General features: G+C 39.7%; 1 protein-coding gene across 5 annotated transcripts in view; it reads right to left on the reverse strand.

Moving 5' to 3' along the window:
- The window catches only part of THRAP3 (thyroid hormone receptor associated protein 3), a 75,362-nt gene that overhangs the window by 40,318 nt on the left and 13,017 nt on the right, over nt 1-22,027 (reverse strand). For 3 of the 5 annotated variants that reach the window (XM_082834531.1, XM_082834532.1, XM_082834533.1), the window contains exon 2: nt 6,050-6,158. The exons of 1 other annotated variant lie outside the window; for it this stretch is intronic. The gene's annotated coding sequence lies outside the window, so the exon portion shown is untranslated. The remainder of the gene's footprint in view (nt 1-6,049; nt 6,159-22,027) is intronic. One more of the 5 variants, XM_082834534.1, reaches the window with a different exon arrangement.

A 22,027-nucleotide genomic window follows, 5' to 3' on the forward strand; every position in this document is an offset into this window, starting at 1 on the left:
TGGGCATAGGGAATATAGGGACTGTTACAGGTTAAACTGTGTCTCCCTAACCCTAAAATGTATATACTGAAGTCCTAACACCAAGCACCTCAGAAAGTGACCTCATTTGGAGACAGGGTCTTTACAGATATGACTGGTATCCTTATAAAAGGGGAAATCTGGACACAGAGATACGTGGCGAGAAGACGATATGAAGAGAAATAGAAGACAGCCATCTAATACAAGTCGATGAGCGAGACCTTGGAAGAGACCCTTCCCTCACAAGTCTCAGAAGGAACCAATCCTGCCAACCTCTTTTTTTTATATATATATAAATTTTTTTTTTTTGGTTGCATTGGTTCTTCGTTGCTGTGCACGCGCTTCCTCTAGTTGTGGCGAGCAGGGGCTACTCTTAGTTGCAGTGCACGGGTTTCTCACTGCAGTGGCTTCTCTTGTTGCAGAGCACGGGCTCTAGGCGCACGGGCTTCAGTAGTTGTGGCACATGGGCTCAGTAATTGTGGCTCGCAAGCTCTAGAGCACAGGCTTAGCAGTTGTGGCGCACGGACTTAGTTGCTCCGCGACATGTGGGATCTTCCCAGACCAGGGCTCGAACCCGTGTCCCCTGCATTGGCAGGCAGATTCTTAACCACTGTGCCACCAGGGAAGCCCCTGCCAACCTCTTGATTTTTGTACTTCTAGCCTTCAGATCTGTGGGGTGATATACTGCTGTTGCTTAAGCCACCCAGTTTGTCATACTTTGTTATGGCAGCCCTAGCAAACTAATACAGGAATTCTGTACAATCCTTGCAGTTTTCTGTAAATCTTATTCTCAAACAAAAAGTTTATTAAAAAAAAAAAAAAGACGAGGTAATGGTGCCCACATCTCACAATTACGAGAAGACCAAAGTAGATAGATAATTGGGAAATCCCTGCTCAGCGGAAAGAGAATCCATAATCCCAATACACAGTAAGCAAACAGCTAGGACTAGAATCCAGGTTTCATTTAGTGTTTTCCATAATATAATGTTATTTCAAGATGGGCATATAAAAGTGGGTATAAGTGAGGGAATATGCTGAAGCAAATTATCATTCTGAAATGCCCTGTCCCAAAGGAAGAGAACCTTAGAGAGTCACTTTATAATACTGGGCTAGGTTCTGCAGTGAGTAGTGGCTTTGGCACCAAAAAGATAACTGGGTTCAAATCTTGGCTCCTCCACCCATTAGCTGGACAAGATACTTACTCTCTCAATCTTCCAAACATGACCTACACCTCATAAGACCGCCACAGGAATTAAAAAGTGTACATAAACTGCCTGTCATTCAACATGTGACTTCACACCTTAAGCTATGTTTAGCTACAACCCTAGAGTGGTGAGAGGGAGATATTTAGGAACTTCTCTGAGAGCAAACAGATTTCACCACTGATTCTATTTTCCTGCTATTAGTAAGCAATCAGATAGCTTCCTACACAGAACAATAATGTGTTTTATAACTTTATTAGCTAAACTGGCATGTGTTGCACTGAAGAGGTGCAGAAAAGCAAAATAAGGTCAAATTCTAGGGTCCTGACCTTTGTAGAATAAATCCTTTTGCTGCTGGATGGTAGCAGGGAAAAATCAACAGCAAACTGAGGGGCCTTTCATTTAGAACTTACTCATCTAATATTCCCAATGTAGGCAACTTGTGGTATCTTCTCCTGAGAATTTGCTCAATGGGTGTCTATTAGGCTCAGGATCATCTATGCAATTAACCTTTCATCATTAGAGAAATAGAATGAACAGCACAGACAGCAACTTAAATAATCTTCGATTCACCCCAGAGGCTCCTCTCCTATATCCCTAGGGTAGGCTGACGGCAATTTTAGTTACTGTTTTAAATGTGTTACCATTGGGGAATATATCCTTCCCATTTTTTAGAGGAACTCTCAGCTTTCCTGACTTAATAAAGATACTACAGGCTATGTTAACTAATCACCTATGGCCTCCTTCCAGCTCTCATTATGATAAACCTTTTTAAAAACTAAGTTTAACAGCCAATCATCACACAACTATTTTAATTAAGTTATTATTACTAAGACCTTGGGCTGAACCAGTGGTATATATTGCAATCACCTACAGAGCTTTTTAAAAAGTCCATCTATCAAGATTCTTATTCAGGAAACCAGAACAGGAATTCCGATCCACTGGTTTACGGACATTCTTTACAGATTCCAAGGACTAGGACTGTGTTCTCTCTTCATCCCACCATCGATACACAGAAAGCCACTGCTTACGCGGAGTTGTACATAAAGCTTGTTCTACATAAAGTCTGTTTACAACTCTCTTAGGAGATAAGTTGTTTGACATCTTTTATAGACGTTAGCCTTTTGGGGATAAAATGAGCTTCCCCAAACAAGTCTATCACACAGAGGTTTAGAAGAGGGAAAAATATATGTTTTTAAATTTATTTCCTTATTTGTTAAACTATCACTGCTTTGAATGATGTTCACAACATGGCAGGGTTTTCAATAACTTTCAATAACTAGATCGTATCTATTTATCCATTCCTTCAGAAGTATGAACCCTAAGAGCTGCAGTGTCCCATACACATGTAGCTACCATGCACCTGAAATGTGGCTGGCCTGAACTGGGATGAGCTGTAGGTATAAAATACAGGATTTCAAAGACTTAGTACAAAACTCAGAATGTAAAATACTTCATTAAGGACTTTTAATATTAATTACATGTTGAAATAAGAATGTGTTGGATATATTAAATTACATTAAAATAAATTTCATCTGCTTTTTATTTCTTAATGTGGATGCTAGGAAATTTGAAATTACATGTGACTCACACTGGACTTCTCTTGGATAGCACTGTCCTAAAGGACAACAATGATTATGTCTTTTCAAATGCTCAAGTTCTGAACCTTATCCAATATTAGTCACTTTTAAATTCATCATTTATTTTTGCAGTTTCTAGTCTTCATCCACTAAGACTTTCCTGTTGAGATAACCACCTGATGTCTTTCCATTTATATCTACACTTTACCAGATAAGGGGAAAAAAAGAGATGTCTTAAATACGCACACAACTCTACATAAGAAACCAAAAATAATTTCAAGATCTGCTATCATTCTGGACCTTACCAGTCACCTGAGTCTACAAAAGAAATCAAGAACCCAACCTTTTGCTTCTAAATCTAAAACGAATTCATTAAGGCACTATTCAAAGCTACCTAAATTTAGAGACCACTCAACTACCCCAAGCGCAGATAGATCCAGACACTGAACCAGAACTCAGTTCAGATACATATGATCAGTGCAACTCCCCTCTCTGGCTCGTAAGGAACAGCAATATTAACTACATAGACAAATAGGTCTGATTCTTTTCTGTAACATCTTGTATTTGTTTGTTTGTTTGTTTTTAAAGGAACAAAACTGAATTCATCAGATTTATATATGAAAGCTCCAGCTTGCCATAATTTCAACATTCTAAATGATCTGACTCCTGCCTACTTTTCCAACATCATCTCAAACCACTCTCTCCCGAATCAATCACTCTACCGGAGTCACAAAGGCCTTCTTTCTGTTCCTTGAACACTTACAAGCATTTATAGTCTCAGCACCTTTATACTTGCAGTTCTCACTACATGAACAAACACCCTTCTGCAGTCTAAAGCATGGTTGACTCCTTTCTCATCCTTCAGATCTCAGCTTGTCACCTAACTCGAAAAGGTATTATTCCTTGGCATTCTACCTAATGACACCTCACTGTTATCTTGTAGTCAAACTTCTTTCCTACACTTAGGAAATATGAAACTATCGTATTTGCCTTCCCAAACTAGAATGTAAGCTCCTCAAGAACGGGGGTCCTGGGGCTTCCCTGGTGGCGCAGTGGTTGAGAGTCCGCCTGCCGATGCAGGGGACACGGGTTCGTGCCCCGGTCCGGGAGGATCCCATATGCCACGGAGCGGCTGGGCCTGTGAGCCATGGCCGCTGGGCCTGTGCGTCCAGAGCCTGTGCTCCGCATCGGGAGAGGCCACAACAGCGTACAGCAAAAAAAAAAAAAGAATGGGGGTCCTGTTTGTCTTGCTCATTGCCGGTTATCCCTAGCAACAGAGAACAGGCACAGTAACAAGCACTCAAGCGTCTACTGACTGAATTAATCAAAAAAATCAAAAGCAGCTTTAAAAGACAAAGGATCTTAGAGGGGAAAATCCAGTATACTTATTTTTTAAATTATGCAACTGGCTTCCTATGTACATGTCCTTCTAGTCTTTGTTTTCTAGTTTCCAATACTTAAGTCTCTTGAAGAACTGTCATAGTTCCACATGGTGAAAAATAAGAAGTATGGAAATATCAACTATATTTTGCTTGCTGAGTCTGGAGAAAGAAACGCTTGTTATCACTAAGTATTTAAAGATGAAATAAGGCAACAATAATAAAAACACTGTTAGTGAATAGTTGGGACAACTGATTAATGACTTAATACAAAATGGTAGATTCCTTCTTCTTACCATTAACGAAACCAAAAAAATGTAGGAAAAATCTTCAGGATGATGATGCTGTGATAACAACATCCCAGCTGCCTAGAGCACATGTTCAGAATGAAGCAGATTAGAAAATATCTCTAAGGGGACTTCCCTGGTGGTGCAGTGGTTAGGACCCTGCGCTCCCAATGCAAGGGGCCTGGGTTCAATCCCTAGTCGGGGAACTAGATCCCACATGCATGCCGCTACTAAGTGTTCGCATGCCACAACTAAGGAGCTGGTGAGCCACAACTAAAAGGAGCCCTCAAGCCGCAACTAAGGAGCCCGCCTGCCACAAGACCAGGTGCAACCAAATAAATAAATAAATATTTAAAAATATATATATATATCTAAGATAAAATTTATAATATAACCAAAATGCTTAAAGTATTGAGGAAGAATTTACACTTCTGGGTAGAGTTTAGAAAGAAATTACTGATAAGAACATAGAAACTAAACAAAACAGACCAGAAAAAGATAATTATTAACAACAGAGAAAACAAAAAGTTGTACAGAAAAAAAAAAATAACCATACCATACGACATTTGTCTGTGAACAAGCTATACATAACCTTAATACTGTTAACAGTGAATACTGCTCTAACCAAAATTCAATTACAACCAGAGTGACAATAAATATGGACATGTGAGGTGGTCAGAGAATTCTACCACTATCCAAAGTAGAAAGTTAATAGATAATACCCAAAACTGAAAAATCTATAAGTAGCAAAATAAGCTTATTATTTTAGAGGTAATACCAAAAGAAACAGTAAAGAGTTGGAAATGATTGCTTCTAGGGACTGAAAAAGGGGCGGGAGGGACTGTTTTTCATAAAAAGCCCTGTGGAGCTGATGGTCTGACATGACTACGTATTAGGGTTTTTGTACATGTATTAATAAAAAGTAAAACAAAAAAGGTTTAAATAAATATACAGAATGTTTTTTAAAATTTGAGAAGAAACTGTACTATGGGGGGAAATCAACTGTATGCATAAATTTATTCATGTCCATCACAGTTACCTAACACATGGAAAAATGAGAGAAAAGCCTAAATGTTTACCAAAAAGGAACTAGTTAGATGAATTATATGGTACATCCAATGATGAAATGCCATGAGTCATTTAAAAATGCAAACAGAGAAAACTTCTCTTGTTAACAAGAACCAAGTGACAAAAAACACAACTCCAATTTTGATTATATACACACATATCAGAGTAACATATGCATGACAAGGGACTGTTCACTAAACTATTAACAGTGACTGTATATGTGTCAAGTTTATGGCTGATCTTTTTCAGTATGTCCAAGTGAATAAACATGTGTTATTTAAAAACTCAAAAGTCAGTTAAAATAAGAAAGTAACTGCTGATTCTACAACTTGGGATGGAATCAGAGAGGAGAGCGGCTACTTTATCAGCCTATTTCAGTTTTTTAAACTGAAAGATAAAGATTGTTTAATAAGAACCCAGAACTTCTATTAAGGAATTTTCTGGATAAACAACATAAGACTGGCTCTGTAAGCCAATGAAGTTATTATTAGTTCCTTTTACCACCATGCATTTACCTTATTTGAACAATGATTCGACTTGCACCAGACCCCAAACAGACACTACCTCAAAGAATACTGGCAGTGCCGCGCTGGCTTCTCCAATTTACAAAGTCAGGATACAACTCTGGAATGAGAAGAAATAAGCAGTGATAAAATAGCTACCCAAACCTTGCAGACTGCATCTTGAAATACAGATGCTTGGAATCTATAAGCAGAAACTCTCCTCTAGCCCTCAAATTAACTCCAAGTGGACACAGGATTCTCTCCCAAAGTATACTGGCCTGAGGGTCTCTCATACTCATTTTCATCCACCCAACCTCCTATAGTAAGGTTGGAAAGTATGGAAAGCTAAAACCTTCCTCTTGTAACCTGATACTTTCACTGGCAATATTTCAGGTGCTATGGTTTGCATTATACAAGTTTAATTTGCAAACTCCATAATTCAACCTGGAGAATAACTTCAGAAGAATTAGATGCTTGAAACAAAAAACTTTCAAGTATGCTGAACTAAATTTAACAAATACATTTCAAGTTAAAGTAACTCCCCACACTCATCCCTCAAAGCACAAAAAAACCCTTCAGATCCAGTTGTTTAAATATTCCCAGATCCAAATACTACTAACATGGCCATATAGCAAAGCAATGTAGTATTATCCCAAACAAACAGGAAAACAAAGTTCCAAGATCAGCAAGCTCAGTATGTAATTAACATCCTCACTCCTAGATTAAAGTTTTTTCGTTCATTCATAATACTATAAAGTAGGAAGGCACCTAAAAATTACATAATCTGAAGACGCGGTCTTGACATTAATCTTCTCTTTTTTCACTTATTCATTGACTCAGTCAAGGATACCCACCTTAGCTTTCTCTGAACCTGTGGTTTGCACATAGCTGAATCCTTGCCTATTTAGCCAGGAGAGAAGAGAATGCATTTCCTTAAGCTACAGTCTCTCAGTAGTGGGGAGCCCTCAACTCCCCTCTCAGCAAACTCCTACTCATTCTTACGAGGGTCTCCTTCCCCAGCAAGCTGTCCCTGGCTCACCCAGGCTGGGTTAGGTATTGCTTCTCTGTTACCCTAGACATGGTTCTCCTTACACGCATATCATTATGTCTGTTAATATGTCAACTTACCTCACAAGGCTGCAAACTCTATATACACTGATATGTGTCCACTGAATAAACTGAATACACAAGCAATAAACTCTTGACCTATACCAAAGGTTATCAGGTAATTAACATTACAAAGAGGCAACAAAAACCTACTGTTAAAACTAAGACTTATCCAGATGAAATTACTATTCAGTCAGACCATTTGGCAAATTAATGACAAGGTTGGTATGTATTCGCTTAGTTGATAAATAGCAAAAATACAGCACTTACAAAAACTCATTCTTTCACAATACTTTTGCATATATTCTTGCAAGTCATTCTGGGAATTCATCAACCAAAACTTTCCCTGTTTCTAACTGCAGAGGCACAGGGGCTCATGACATCGGTCAGCTTGAGGGAACCCCCGATGACTGCTACAAAACTGGGAACCGCTTACTCTACAATGCACTGATTAAAGAACTATTCCAATACATCCACCTTTAAAATTCTAGCCAGTTCACACACACACACACACACACACACACACACACACACACACACACACACACACACACACAATCTTCCTTTTTCTACCCCATCATGTTTCTTCCCTATTAATTAACCTCTTCGACACTGGCAAGAATTTTCTCATCACAACAAATCTTCAATTTTCCATTGTTACAATGGGTGGAGAAGCAAATCTGAGGCTCTGGCCCTTAGTTATTCTATGACAGCAAGGAGACACCTGAAGCCCTAAGTCGCCTGCCACCAATTTTTATGCACCCCCAAACTTGTCCTGCTTGAGTCATCGGGACAGTGATAGGCGTGCTTTTCAGCCTCATTCTCCCAACCTGCCTTTCGTCAGAGTATATTAGCAAGGACACCACAGCACTACCGACAATATATCTTTTTCCCTTCTACACAATTTCCATTTTAACTGTCCACTTACTTCAACAAAAAATTTATTAAGTACCTACTACATTGCCAGGCACTATTTTAGGCAACAGAGATTCAGCAATTAAAAATCTCCTCAGGGACTTCCCTGGTGGCCCAGTGGTTAAGAATCTGCCTGCCAATGCAGGAGATATGGGTTTCATCCCTGGTCCGGGAAGATCCCACATGCCTTGGAACAACTAAGCCCGCAAGCCACACCTACTGAGCGTGCGTGCCACAACTACTGAAGCCCACACGCCCAGAGACTGTGCTCTACAACGAGAGAAGAGAAGCCACCTCAATGAGAAGCCAGCGCACCACAACGAAGAGCAGCCCCCGCTCACCGCAACTAGAGAAAGCTGGCGCACAGCAACGAAGACCCAACGCAGGCAAAAATAAATAAATTTTTAAAATATCTCTTCATTCCTGGAGCTTACATTCTAAGGGGCAGATGGGAGCACATGAGGAATAAGAGTTACTCTTTTATGTACTGTGGTCAGAGAAGGCAAAGATTAACAGAAACAGTATGCTGTACTTTATCTGAAGGCAAAAGGGGCCAAATAGAGGAAAGAGCAAGTGCAAAGACCCTGCAGAGGGAACATGCCTGGTGTATCTGAGGAAGACAGAAAAACAGAGTGGCTGCAATGCCAACAGTTTCCAGGGAACAGCTGGAAGATCAGGTCAGAGACATGGGTGAATGGAAAGGGCCTTGCAAGCCATCGTAAGGACTTTGGCTTTCCTACAGGTTATGTAGGCAGCCACAGCACTGTTTTGAGCAGAGGAGTAAGGACCAGAATCACGTTCTAAAAGGATCTTGGCTGCTGAGTGTAGAACAGACCTTAACAGGGCAAGAGCAGAAGAAATTGTTAGATATTGCCTACAACTATCCAGGAAAAGGACGGCAGTGGCTTAGACTAGAGTGCAGCTCAGAATGCCCCCACGTTCCATACACTATACCTTACGTAACAACATAGTTCCTAAATCCAAAGAGTGAGCACTAACATTCTAAGTTTTTACTTCCTACAGTTAAAGCATTTTTACTTTCTACAGTTAAAGATTTGAAATGTTTTTTATCTCACCTCAAGCACCCCTGATAATCTTGTATTGAGAAATACATAAGATAAGGAAGCACAAAGATGACCTTGTCTGCTCCTATGAACCTGAGGTTAAAGCTAATCCTTTAAACCACCATGCAGGGACTTCCCTGGAGGTCCACCTGTTAAGAATCCGCCTTTCAATGCAGGGGACGCAGGTTCAATCCCTGGTCGGGGAACTAAGATCCCGCATGCCGCACTGCACAGCCAAAAAAAGAAAAAGACCACAAGGCACATGGTGCTTCTACAATACTTAAGGACTAATGTGTCTACTTTCAAAATCAAGTTGAATAAAAGTGAACAAAAGGGCTTCCCTGGTGGCACAGTGGTTAGGAATCCGCCTTCCAATGCAGGGTACATGGGTTCGAGCCCTGGTCTGGAAGGTCCCACATGCTGCGGAGCAACAAAGCCCACACGCCCCAACTACTGAGCCTGTGCTCTAGAGCCCATGTGCCACAACTACTGAAGCCCGCATGCCTAGAGCCCGTGCTCCGCAACAAGAGAAGCCACCACAATGAGAAGTCCTCGCACTGCAACAAGCCCCACAACTAGAGAAAAGCCCGCAGGCAGCAACAAAGACCCAACGCAGCCAAAAATGAATGAATAAATAAATGGGAACAAAAGAGGGCTGTGTCTTCTATTCAAGTTAACCCAAAGTAGCCAATGACAAAATTTAATCTTATCCACTCCCCATTGAAAAAAATACTAGGAATTGATAAGATTATGACAGCTAGGCAAATAAACCTTTAGTGTCTTACCACAGAAAACTGTGCAATGTCTTGCTCCAAGCAGCTTCCCTGGTATGAACCAGGGACCAATACTGAATCTAAGACTGGTGAAATTACTATGAATGGTTTTGGAGAGAAAGACAGATACTTCCAAACGTGTCCAGTATACAGGGCCTTCTTCGCTTGGGGGGGTGAGCAAATGATGTCACACAGCCCAACCTGTTTTTGTACCACCTATGAGTTAAGAATAGTTTCTACTGTTCCTATCTTTTTTTTTTTTGGCTGCCCGCTCAGTTTGCAGGATCTCAGTTCCCCGACCAGGGATCAAACCCAGGCGCCCCTGCAGTGGAAGTGCGGAGTCCTAACCACCGGACCATCAGGGAATTCCCAAATTTCTACATTTTTTTTTTTAATGGTAGAAAAATATCAAAAGTATTTCATGGGCTTCCCTGGTGGCGCAGTGGTTGAGGGTCCGCCTGCCGATGCAGGGGACACGGGTTCGTGCCCCGGTCCGGGAGGATTCCACATGCCACGGAACGGCTGGGCCGGTGAGCCATGGCCGCTGAGCCTGCGCGTCCGGAGCCTGTGCTCCGCAACAGGAGAGGCCACAATAGTGAGAGGCCCACGTACCGCAAAAAAATAAAAAAAAAAAAAAGTATTTCATGACGTGTGAAAATTCTATGAAATTCCAATTTCAGTATCCATGAAGTTTTACTGGAACACAGCCAGGTTCATTTGTTTATAGATAACTGCTTTCACACTACAACAGAAGAGTAGTTGCAAAAGTGACTAAAAGCAGTGGTCTCACCACTTTGCGCTGCTACAAATTGTGGTGAAGCAATTGTAACTAAAAAGCATTTCAGGGACTTCCCTGGTGGCACAGTGGTTAAGAATCCGCCTGCCAATGCGGGGGAAACGGGTTTGAGCCCTGGTCCACGAAGATCTCACATGCCGCAGAGCAACTAAGCCTGTGTGCCACAACTACTGAGCCTGCGCTCTAGAGCCCGCGAGCCACAACTACTGAGCCCGTGAGCCACAACTACTGAAGCCCGTGCTCCACAACGAGAAGCCACTGCAATGAGAAGCCCACGCGCCGCAACAGAGTAGCCCCCGCCTGCTGCAACTAGAGAAAGTCCACGTGCAGCAACTAAGACCCAAAACAGCCATAAATAAATAAATAAATTTTTAAAATAAATAAATAAATATAAATAAAAAGCATTTCAAGTACCATGTATTCTGTCATATCACACATGGAGCGTGGGTGCTTTTTTTTAATCCAATTAGATGGCAACACATTGTGTTTACTATGAAATGACACCATAGCTGTGCCAAGAACACAGTATGTGTCGACATTACCAAACTAAGCACTCACACAATATTCCCAACTCACAGGAAACCAACTGCTGGAAATTTTTTAAAAATTTAAAACAGAGTATCTTATCACAACAGAAAACCTTCATAAAAACAAAATAAACAAAAATAAGGCTACAACGAAAGTAAGTTTCTGAGTGTTGTATCTGTTAGCATAAGGAGAAAAGTCGTTTATCTATAGTGAGTTAATTAAATTATGTTTGACTGCAAGAGCCTAAAAAATGTGTCTCGAGAAAATGAACTTGTTTAAGACTATTAGCCTTTTGATTTGAAGGGTTGAGGACAATGGGAGCAATATAAGTAGTCAATTAAAAAATAGGGCAGGTGGAGAGGAAGGGTGCTAACCTAAGTTAACTATGGAAATAAGTGAAATGAGAAGATAAAAAGCAAAAGGAACTGCATATAACCACTGTGTTTTACTTGTTAAAGTTTTCTAGTTGTAAAGTTGTTAAAGGGTACAGGTTAACAATCCTGAAACCACTACACTACACGTATACTGGAACTAATGAGTAAATGGATGGTAAATGGTGAGAGCCAAGTTTCTCACTGTTGGGAGAGGGAGATTATAGATAAAAAAGGAAGAGACTAGAATGATCAATGAGGTACTGGATTAGAGTTGGAGATATCAGTAATTCATGTCCAGCTTAATACAGATACAAATGAAGATATGTAGAAATAAGAAATACTTAGATATTTCTGTAAGTATATGGAATATATGTTAGTATACAGATGTATTTCCTTGCTTTGTCAGCTGAGAAGATGTGGAAGGAATAACCCTCCAGTAGCAATGTGCACACCTAGCACCCAGATCTTGATTTCTAATACCATTCTCCAATAAAAGAAACCAGGGCCCCTTGGAGAAATGGCTGAATCTAGGGCTGGGGGAGGGGATTCACAGTATGAGCTTGGGAGTATCTTATAGTGCCAGAAAGTGAGGAAGTGCTAAACAACAACAACAAAAAACACCACCACACACAATAAAGGGGGTATGTCAAAAGGACACTCCCGTCCAACTGAAAGAGTTCTCAATAGTAAAAATCAAAAAATTAGAACAGGGCTTCCCTGGTGGCGCAGTGGTTGAGAATCCGCCTACCGATGCAGGGGACACGGGTTTGTGCCCCGGTCCGGGAATATCCCACATGCCGCGCAGCGGCTGGGCCCGTGAGCCATGGCCGCTGAGCCTACGCGTCCGGAGCCTGTGCTCCGCAACGGCAGAGGCCACAACAGTGAGAGGCCCACGTACCGCAAAAAAAAAAAAAAAAAAAAAAATTAGAACAAAATAAAGTACTGGATTATAACAAAAATACCCATGAGTCCATATTGATATAAATAAGTGACTGAATAAATAAATAAATGGATGAGAAAAGACCAAACTCCCAGGCAGAAGAATTACAAATAATTTATGTATATACGCCACCCTCAAGGAGGTGGACTATAACTCTCCACTCCTTAAGTGGACGTCGGTATGCCTAGCGATTTTCTTCCAAAGAGTACACACTGTGGCAGGGAGGGGAGGGAGTAATTTTTTGGAGAAACCTAGCCAGATAATCACAGCTAAACAAGAAGTCACACTGATTGCATGTATTCCTTGATACGACATGGCACTTTACCTCTGTGTTCTTTCTCCCCCAAATCCATAACACTAGTATAAATCATTAGAAAAATATTAGACAAATCCCAATTGAGGGACATTCTACAATACAGCTAACCAGTACTCCTCAAAACTGTCAAGGTCCCCAAAAATAAGTGTGAGAAATTGTCACAGCCAAGAGAAGCCTAAGGAGACACAACAACTTAATGTATATCCTAGATGAGATCCTGGAACAGAAAAAGGACATTAGGTAAAAACTAAGGAAATCTGGGGACTTCCCCTGGTGGTCCAGTGGTTAAGACTCTGTGCTTCCACTGCAGGGAGCGTGGGTTCGATCCCTAGTCAGGGAACTAAAGATCCCACATGCCTCGCTGTACAGCCAAAAAATTTTTAAAAATTAAAAATTAAAAAAAAAAGAAAAAGGGGCTTCCCTGGTGGCACAGTGATTGAGAGTCCACCTGCCGATGCAGGGGACACCGGTTCATGCCCTGGTCCGGGGAATCCCACATGCAGCGGAGCGGCTGGGCCCATGAGCCATGGCCGCTGAGCCTGCGCGTCCGGAGCCTGTGCTCCGCAACGGGAGAGGCCACGACAGTGAGAGGCCTGCGTACCTCAAAAAAAAAAAAAAAAAAAAAACCCTAAGGAAATCTGAATAAAGTATGAATTTTAGTTAGTAAGAATATACCAAATAAAAGGAATCCAAATCGGAAAAGAAGAAGTAAAGCTGTCACTGTTTGCAGATGACATGATAGTATACATAGAGAATCCTAAAGATGCTACCAGAAAACTACTAGAGCTAATCAATGAATTTGGTAAAGTAGCAGGATATAAAATTAATGCACAGAAATCTCTTGCATTCCTATACACTAACGATGAAAAATCTGAAAGTGAAATCAAGAAAACACTCCCATTTACCATTGCAACAAAAAGAATAAAATATCTAGGAATAAACCTACCTAAGGAGACAAAAGACCTGTATGCAGAAAATTATAAGACACTGATGAAAGAAATTAAGGATGATACAAATAGATGGAGAGATATACCATGTTCTTGGACTGGAAGAATCAACATTGTGAAAATGACTCTACTACTCAAAGCAAGCTACAGATTCAATGCAATCCCTATCAAACTACCACTGGCATTTTTCACAGAACTAGAACAAAAAATTTCACAATTTGTATGGAAACACAAAAGACCCCGAATAGCCAAAGCAATCTTGAGAACGAAAAACGGAGCTGGAGGAATCAGGCTCCCTGACTTCAGACTATACTACAAAGCTACAGTAATCAAGACAGTATGGTACTGGCACAAAAACAGAAAGATAGATCAATGGAACAGGATAGAAAGCCCAGAGATAAATCCACGCACATATGGTCACCTTATCTTTGATAAAAGAGGCAGGAATGTACAGTGGAGAAAGGACAGCCTCTTCAATAAGTGGTGCTGGGAAAACTGGACAGGTACATGTAAAAGTATGCGATTAGATCACTCCCTAACACCATAAACAAAAATAAGCTCAAAATGGATTAAAGACCTAAATGTAAGGCCAGAAACTATCAAACTCTTAGAGGAAAATATAGGCAGAACACTCTATGACATAAATCACAGCAAGATCCTTTTTGACCCACCTCCTAGAGAAATGGAAATAAAAACAAAAATAAACAAATGGGACCTAATGAAACTTCAAAGCTTTTGCACAGCAAAGGAAACCATAAACAAGACCAAAAGACAACCCTCAGAATGGGAGAAAATATTTGCAAATGAAGCAACTGACAAAGGATTAATCTCCAAAATTTACAAGCAGCTCATGCAGCTCAATAACAAAAAAACAAACAACCCAATCCAAAAATGGGCAGAAGACCTAAATAGACATTTCTCCAAAGAAGATATACAGACTGCCAACAAACACATGAAAGAATGCTCAACATCATTAATCATTAGAGAAACGCAAATCAAAACTACAATGAGATATCATCTCACACCAGTCAGAATGGCCATCATCAAAACATCTAGAAACAATAAATACTGGAGAGGGTGTGGAGAAAAGGGAACCCTCTTGCACTGCTGGTGGGAATGTGAATTGGTTCAGCCACTATGGAGAACAGTATGGAGGTTCCTTAAAAAACTACAAATAGAACTACCATATGACCCAGCAATCCCACTACTGGGCATATACCCTGAGAAAACCAAAATTTAACAAGAGTCATGTACCAAAATGTTCATTGCAGCTTTATTTACAATAGCCCGGAGATGGAAACAACCTAAGAGCCCATCATCAGATGAATGGATAAAGAAGATGTGGCACATATATACTATGGAATATTACCCAGCCATAAAAAGAAACGAAATTGAGCTATTTGTAATGAGGTGGATAGACCTAGAGTCTGTCATACAGAGTGAAGTAAGTCAGAAAGAGAAAGACAAATACCGTATGCTAACACATATATATGGAATTTAAGAAAAAAAAATGTCATGAAGAACCGAGGGGTAAGACAGGAATAAAGACACAGACCTACTGGAGAACGGACTTGAGGATATGGGGAGGGGGAAGGGTGAGCTGTGACAAAGCGAGAGAGAAGCATGGGCATATATACACTAACAAACGTAAGGTAGATAGCACAGGGATATCAGCTCGATGTTTTGTGACCGCCTGGAGGGGTGGGATAGGGAGGGTGGGAGGGAGGGAGACGCAAGAGGGAAGAGATATGGGAACATATGTATATGTATATGTATAACTGATTCACTTTGGTATAAAGCAGAAACTAACACACCACTGTAAAGCAATTATACCCCAATAAAGATGTTAAAAAAAAAAAAAAATATATATATATATACCAAAAAAAAAAGAATATACCAATGTACCAATATTGGTACATTAGTTGTGACCAATGTACTATACTAAGGCAAGGTGTTAACAGGTGAAATGGATATGGGGGTATATATAGGAACACCTGTACTATTTTCTGAGACTGTCTGTAAATCAAACTGTTCAAAATAAATTTATTTTTAAAAAAAGGCAAATGATTGTGAGTGGTGTTCCATGGCTCTAGATGATTCAACAGATATTACTGAAACTGCTCAGTTGTTTAGTGACGTCAACGCTAAGTTTGAAGTGACTGAACACTATGAACAAAACAGTCTGTGTGGAACAACCACTGGCAAGAATCTTTTCACAAAGGTTGAGAGAACATTAATTCAATACAATCTTAACTTGAATCTGCTAAGATGTGCACAAATAATGGTGGTAAAAACGTGTGGAGAAAAAAGGGCTTAGTTGGACAAATTTACAAAGCCTGTGAAAATGTAAAGTATTTCAAGCAAATGGTTTATTCACTGTACTGTTCATCAGCAAGTATTCTGCAAAAAAAATGTATCACATGCTTATTGATCCAGTATTGTCAAGAGTGACCTTCATTTGCTCTCAATCCACTGCTGTAATGGATTCATCAGTTCTATGAATTTGTCAGAAACAGAAGGTGAATCCTGACTTGCCTACTAAACAGCAGTTAAATGGCTTAGCAGCCATAAAATTTTATTGTGATTTTTTTTTTTTTTTAAGCTCAAGGCTGAATTTGAGGGACTTCCCTGGTGGTCCAGTGGTTAAGACTCCATTTTCCCAATGCAGGGGGTCCGGGTTCAATCCCTGGTCGGGGAACTAGATCCCACATGCATGCTGCAACTAAGAGTATGCATGCCACAACTAAGAGTCCACATGCCACAACTAAAGATCCCACATGCCACAACAAAGACCCGGCGCAGTCTAAATAAATAAATACTCTAAAAAAAACCCAAAAGACTGAATTTGAAATTTGTCTGAAGACGAATCACCCTTAAACACTATTACTGAATACTTTATGGCTTTGGAAATTAGCTTTTGCTGCACACTTAATAACGTCTCTTAATAAATCCATTTGAAAATTAACAAGACAAAACAGCATTTCTATGGGAAACATACTACAGCAAATTAAAATGAACATACATTGTTTGAATCACAAGTAATGCTGGTTACTTTTTTCATTTCCTGTACTGTCGAACGTTAAAACAAGCAATGAGATCTCCAGTCCCACACAAATTTGAAGCAGACATATTTTCTTAGCTCAAACTACAGTTTTACTATATTTCCTCAATGCAAGTGCAAAGGAAATCTCCATATTTCAAAATCCATCTAAACACAACTAAGGAACTTCCATCTAATCATCAATTGGAAATGATTAATGTGCAGTGTAAGGGCAGGCTAAAAAGCAAATATCGAGAAAAGAATCTAACAGAATTCTATAAAGCCTTCCAAGTGATAAATATGCTCAATTAAAATCATATGCTCCGAAAAAAAATCATATGCTCATGGATTAAGATTAGTATTTGGCAGGACCTGTGTGAAAAAACGTTTTCAAAGATGACATATGGGGACTTCCCTGGTGGCACAGTGGTTAAGAATCCGCCTGCCAATGCCAGGGACAAGGGTTTGAGCCCTGGTCCGGAATAGATCCCACATGCCTCAGAGCAACTAAGCCCATCTGCCACAACTACTGAGCTCACACACCTCAACTACTGAAGCCCACAAGCCTAGAGCCCATGTTCTGCAACAAGAGAAGCCACCGCAATGAGAAGAAGCCCACGCACCGCAACGAAGAGTAGCCCCCACTTGCCACAACTAGAGGAAGCCTGCGCACAGCAACGAAGACCCAACGCAGACAAAAATAATAAATTAATATTTTTAAAAAGATGACATTTGTAAAATCTCACTACAAATTTCATCATTAACAGATGAACATTTGCCATCAATTGCTATGGACCCCAATTAAAAGAAGTGTTATCTCCCCCAAAAGAATCCCATTCTTCTCACTAATACACCTGTATTATAAAAACTGTATTCAATTTACATAACTTGCCTAACAAAGTCATGTAGTGCAAATGGCCAAACAAGAATAAACCCTTAATGAACAGTAATTCTCAAAACTGTAGGGTCTCAAATAGTAGAAAATGTCATTTTTAAATACTTATGCCCAGCAACTTACAGTAAAGCAAATAAAATTAGTAATCCATCATCCCAAAGCAATCTGCAAAGCACTAACCAATAAATAATAAAAAAGAACACATGCTCTAAAACTAGACTGCCTAGATTTGATTGATTCCCACTCCACCAACTGACTTAGACCTGTGATAAATTTCTTAATTAAATCTCACTATCTCTGTTTCTTTACCTGTAAAACTGGTTCTTACTACAAAGGGTTATGAAAATTGAATAAATTAATATGCATAAAGTTACTGAAAGTGCTTAGCACACCATTAGTACTCAATAATAATAATTATGAATCAGGCCAATGTCAAAATGACAGAGTTAAAAGACAACAAGACTTCAACTAGCTGGTGTGGATAGTCACAAGGTCATTAAACAATTATGTTCTCTCTCTTGATAATTCAGAGTCTGGATTTATGGCAGACTCAGAATATAAGACACTACATCTTCCAAATCTCTTAAAGAAGCAGAACACTCTGGCAACAAACCCAAACCTATACTTCATTCCAGGCTGAATGAGCTTGACCCCTAAATGACACCATTATTCTGTGCCCCAGGTTCTCAATTTACAAGAGAGAGAGACGGATCAACATGCCATCTGTGTACCTGACAGTTCCTACCTGGACAGGTGATTTTTAAAATCTTGCTCTCAGGCTATGCAGAGGGGCCTCAGGGCAAAATTATAACCTTCTCATCTGAATCCTCTGGCCTATTCAGCATGTAAGACTGTCAGGAAATCCTAACAGCTACTTTTCCAGAATTTATTTTATCACATTACAACTTTTTATAAGCTATCACCATTTCCTTACAACTTAAGCATCTATTCCTTGAAAAATACTAATCATGCAATATTACTAGACTATTTTGCTCCTTGAGGGCAAGTACCAGATCAAACTCCTTTTTTTGGATTCCCCAGTGTTGAATAACAAAATGAGTAAATACTAGCTAAATAATATATATATATTACTATATTTACTATGGTAAAATATATATATATACTATATATATATAGTATATATATATATACTATACTATTACTATATTTACTATGGTAAAATATACATAACACAAGATATACCATTTTAACCATTTTTAGGCGTACAGTGCAGATCAGTGGCATTCAGCCCACTCCCACTGGTATGCAACCATCACCACCATCCATCTCCAGAACTCTTCCATCTCCCCAAGACAAACCACGCACCTGTTAAACAGTAACACCCCCATCACCGCAACCACCACTCTACTTTGTCTCCATGAAGTTGACTAATCTAGGTATCTCAGGCAAGTGGAATCATACAGTGTTGTCCTTTTACGTCTAACTTACGTCACCTAGCATGTCTTCAAGGTTCAGCCATATTGTGGCACATGTACACAGTTTTTAAAATGGTAAAAACATGTACAGAATCATAGAACTTGAGATATTAACTTAAACTGTTTCATTTGCCTTAGCAAACTTAAAATGTTTAATTCTTTTTACCTAGTTTTTTCATTTTAGTAATACAAGCACAGTAAAAATTTCAAACTGTATAAGACTACATAATGAAAAGAGGTCTCCTTCCTCATTTCTACCCTCCCTATCCTCAACTTCCAGTCCCCCTCTCAGGTTTAATTTTTTACCTTGGAACACAACTGCCAACCACATGTTGCCTTGCCTTAAGGATGTCCTATTAGTAAGATACTTAGTTGGGGGACTTCCCTGGTGGTCCAGTGGTTAAGAATCCATCTTGCAATGCAGGGGATCCCTGGTCAGGGAACTGAGATCCCACATGCTGCAGGACAACTAAGCCCGCCCACTGCAACTACTGAGCCCGCAAGTCACAACTAGAGAGAAGCCCGCACGCCACAACAAAAGATCCGCATGCTGCAACTAAGACCCAACGCAGCCCTAAATAAATGCTTTAAAAAAAAAAAAAGATCCAAAACAATGAACATAAAACATTTCACAAGTATTTCACTGAGTTAACATTCATTGAGTGCACCCAATGGATAATGTCTTTGCTAGGCAGCATACTGAGACAATAAAGAGAACAGACTCTGGCGTCACATAAAAACTAGTTTAGGGCTTCCCTGATGGCGCAGTGGCTGAGAGTCCACCTGACGATGCAGGGGACACGGGTTCGTGCCCCGGTCCAGGAAGATCCCACGTGCCGCGGAGCGGCTGGGCCCGTGAGCCATGGCCGCTGAGCCTGCGTTGCTCCGCAACGGGAGAGGCCACAACAGTGAGAGGCCCACGTACCGCAAAAAAAAAAAAAAAAAAAAAACTAGTTTAAAGCATTTTGACTCCTTTAAGTCTCAGTTTCCTGACCTATAAAATAAGGGCAACACTATCTCATAAGCTACTGAAACGATTAAATGAGGAAAACATCTAAATCATAGTACAGTGCACAGTAATATAGCAAGGACTCAAGTAATAATATAAATGTTAATTTCCTTCACTAGGCACTATGGAAAGCACAAAGATGAATCCGAAAATCTGTGCCCTTTTAAGGTGCTTATAATACAACAGAGCAGTTTATCTCTGCTCAGTATTATCATTATCTGCCAAGACCCTGGTATTAATACAACTTCCAACCTACGTTTATAACTTTTATGCCTCTGTTTCTAAACCTCACTGAAATAGTTATTTGTAAATAGTTATTTGTTATTTCTCCTAGCACTAGGAGAATAAAGAGAAAGTTCATTATCATCAGACCATGTACCGGGTGTGCAGCCCTGAGTCAGTCTACAGCTAGCTTTAATCAAAGAGCAGAGAGTCGTGTGATTAAGAGACCATGATCCACTCCAATCTGACCCAGAAGCATATGAGAGTTATGGACAAATCTCACTAGAATTAGAATCACAAAGCATTAAGAACTGGAAGCACTCTTAGAGATCATTATCTAAACTACAACTACTTTTCACAGAAGGAAACCTGAACCCAGAAAAAGGAAGAGATTTGCCCAAGAAGATGAGGCAAAACTAGAGCTAAAGGCCCTTAGCTCTCAGTGTGTCCCGGTTCTTTCCACATCATCATGCTACCTTTTACCTGTTAAAGAGCCTTAAACCACAAACTTCATCCACTCTGCTCTAATTTCTCACTTTTTTTCCCAATTAATTATCTAACAGGAAAAAAATTTTTAAATGTGCTTTATGAAATGTCTTCCCTAAATTATCTATTATTTGCCTTAAATTTACACTACTGGAAGCTACAGGGAGAGGCTAACTAAAAGTAAATCTAAATAAATAAATAAATAAATCTAATTCACTAAAGGCCTATTTGAAACGAAATTTCAATCCACAAAAAAACTCTTAATTTTATTTTATTTATTTTTCGGCCGTGCTGTGTGTTTTACGGATCTTAGTTCCCTGACCAGGGATTGAACCTAGGCCACAGCAGTGAAAGCACCAAGTCCTAACTACTGGACCACCAGGGAATTCCCAAAAAACTTAATTTCAGAGTTGGAAAAGTGGATGGTACATTCAGAGTATTATCTTCCACAACTGCTTACTTTCACTAAAAAAATTTATCCAAAATAGTAATTTGATTAACCCATTTAACCCAGAGCATCAGACCAGGATAACCAACTTCTAAATGAGCCACATTTCATCTCATCTGTAAACAAGCAACAGGAAAGAGACTAAATTTGATGCCGGAATAATCTGTTACAAATATTTGTGACATTATTCCAGCAACCAATTTGGATATGATCATGTCATGCTGGAGAACCTACTAAAGTACATTCACCTTCAGAGATTTTTTTTCTTTCTTATTTTTCCTTTTTAAATTACAAATTGGAAGAAGCTACTAGGTTTGACACAAAGATCAAAACTACTTCCCAGAGTACTGCCAAATAACTTATTTTCAAACAAATTAAGAAACAGTCTTATCAGCAATTTTGGAACTCTACCCAAAATGTCCACATATATTCTGGTTCTGCTAATTCTAGAAATAAATTTGCAACTGCTTTGTAAATTTGCTGATGTTAACCCAACATCAATTTACAAACACCTTTAGGGATGCAAACCTCTTCTTCCCACAAAATGCCAAAATCCCAAGGCCACCTAGCCACTCCTAAATACAGGGTTTCTCACAAAATGCATCTTATTTCCAAAACATTTATAAGCAATGTAACTGCTCACCAATGACCCCTACCTCACATCACACAAAATAAACTCCAAGTGGACTTTAAA

Source organism: Leucopleurus acutus (genome assembly GCF_964270905.1).
Source record: "Leucopleurus acutus genome assembly, chromosome: 2".
Classification (NCBI taxonomy): domain Eukaryota; kingdom Metazoa; phylum Chordata; class Mammalia; order Artiodactyla; family Delphinidae; genus Leucopleurus; species Leucopleurus acutus.